The 2,481-nt window shown below is 44.8% G+C and overlaps 1 pseudogene; it reads right to left on the minus strand.

Moving 5' to 3' along the window:
* Positions 1 to 331: 331 nt before the first annotated feature.
* Positions 332 to 450, minus strand: LOC118604373 (annotated as a pseudogene).
* Positions 451 to 2,481: the final 2,031 nt, after the last annotated feature.

A 2,481-nucleotide genomic window follows, 5' to 3' on the forward strand; every position in this document is an offset into this window, starting at 1 on the left:
CACAGAGATGGAGAGATCACATGGGGGGGCATCAGCTGTGTTTAAATGGCGATTGACACAGCATTTTGGAAAACACTGAGTTGCCAAACAAAACTCTCTGGCATGCTGATGAGCCATCTGGTCTCCGGCTAGCCACTTCTGGATTACTTCCTCCAAGGACAAAAGGGGGACTGTGAGTGTTCTCCCCTGTTCTTAGTCACATCTGCATAGGTGTAGGTTTCTGCTTCTTGAAGTTTCCCTAAATTGTGTTCACCACAGTAGGCATCACAGCAGAGGGCAGGGAAACATCTTTTTTCCTTTTCCTTTTTTTTTTTTGTTTTGTTTTTTTAAATGCCTACAGCACCTGGTATTCCTAGGTGGCCTCCCATCCAGGTACTAACCAGGTCCGACCCTGCTTAGTTTCCAAGATCAGACAAGATCGGTCACATTCAGGGTGGCATGGCCGTAGACAAAATCTCCTTTTTCTAGATAGTTTGCATTTGGTCTCCATTGTACTAGAGCTTGGTCTCAGAGAGTATCAGCTCTGTGATTTTGGTCATCTTTTTATCATGCTGACCCTCAACTTTTTCGTCTATAAAATGGAAATTTGGATACTGGTACTTCTTGCCTCCCAGGGGCACTGCAAGGGTCACGTCCGACAAGATGACATGTGAGGAAGCACTTTGCAAGCTCTGACGCACTATGCAAACATAAGGCATCATTAATGCAGCTGTCGAGACGTGAGAATCGATGTTGCTGATGCTTTAGCCAGAGACGAGGGAACTGGGCATGGAGCAGGCCACTTGATATTGTCAAAATGCTGATAAAAAGATTTTGCAACTCACTGCTTTCCCAGGCTACCCACTCTGTCTACCGCCGTAAACCCATGCCTTTCCCACAATAGCAAATATTTTTATGGCACCTTAACATTATTTTATTTGATCCTCGCGGCAGTCATATGGGGTATTGGTTATCGTTTCCATTTGCTGGTGAGGAAACTGAGGCTCAGAGACCCACAGTTTACATGATTAGTAAGGAGCCAAGTTAGGGAGCGAATCCAGCTCTTCCCATTGTGAAAGTTCTAGTTCACGGTGCCTCCTAATATTTTCCTGGGATGATTAGAGGCCAATGTGGAGCTCAGCAGCACCATCAGCGATAGCAAAGACTCCTGGGCAGTGCTCAGGACTCAGGAGGGGATCACTGAGTGTCTGACGAGTGGAGGCCCCAGCCCAGAATCCCTTCTCTCCATCTTCTGGGAATGGCAGCCTCTACTTCTAGCTTCGGGGGGACCACCTCCTTCTCTATTCAGTGTCATTCTGTGTGAAACTTCCTCCCATGCTAAAGAGGGGCATGTGATTTAATCTAGACCAATGAGATACATGTTCCCGAGCATTCGAATCTTAGGAAGTTACATGTGGGAGTAGACAGAATTTGTAGCTGGGTGATCTCTAGGCCAGGCCTACTATAGCAGTTCTCAGAATCACTCCAGAAGACTTGTTAAACCTAGAATGCTGATCCTGCCTTCAGAATATCTGATTCTGAAGGTCTGGGTACGGGGCCCAATAATTTGTATTGCTAACAAGTTTCTGGGAAAGGCTACTACTCAGGGGACCACAGTCAGAGCTTCTCCACCAGGTGTGATTTTGACGCCCCGGGGACATATGGTAATGTCTAGAGATTTTTTTTGATTTTCACTACTGGAGGGCTATTACTTGCATTTAGTCAGTAGAGGTCAAGGATGCCGCTAAACATCTTATATTACACAGGACGGCCCTCACAACAAGGAATTATCCAGCCCAAAATGTCAATAGTGCCAAGGCTGAGAAACCTTGCTATAAATGAATGGGCTACGTGCTTCCACACTGAGGTCCCAGGGATGCCGGGTCCCTGCCTCGCTCCAAGCTCTCCCATTGAGTCTGTGGGCCACCCCCGTATCCTTCCAAATGTTCTTTCTTCTTTTACTTAGAGTCAGTTTTTGTTACCTGCAATGAAAGGTCCAATGAGATTTAATTATTTCAGAGGGGTCAGGCTGGTGTTAGGGAAGAGCGTGGGCTGGTTTCTGGGTTAGAATGACAAATAAACCACATGCACTTGTCTCCTTTCCTCCTATAGCCCTCTTTCCTTCACTTAACTGCTGTATACTATTCCATTTTAAATATATACCATAATTTGTTTATCCATTCTCCTATTCTTGAGCATTTAGGTCATTTCCAGTTTTTCTTTTTTTCTTCTGCTATCAACAATGCCACAATAAACTCTCATACATAAGTGCTTGTACTTGCACATAAGAGTTTCTCTAAGGTTCATAATCAGAAGGGAGATTGCTAGGTCATGACATTTGGATACCTTCACTTTTACTGAGTATTGATAAACCGCTCTCCAAGATGGTTTTTGTCAATTCATTCTCCCACCAGCGGTGTGTTAATATCTCTCCAGATCCTCATCAACACTCGTTGTAGACAGATGTATTAATTTTTGCAATCTGTTGGGCGACTCATTTTA

This window comes from Rousettus aegyptiacus, unplaced genomic scaffold (genome assembly GCF_014176215.1).
Source record: "Rousettus aegyptiacus isolate mRouAeg1 unplaced genomic scaffold, mRouAeg1.p scaffold_m13_p_6, whole genome shotgun sequence".
NCBI classification, from domain to species: domain Eukaryota; kingdom Metazoa; phylum Chordata; class Mammalia; order Chiroptera; family Pteropodidae; genus Rousettus; species Rousettus aegyptiacus.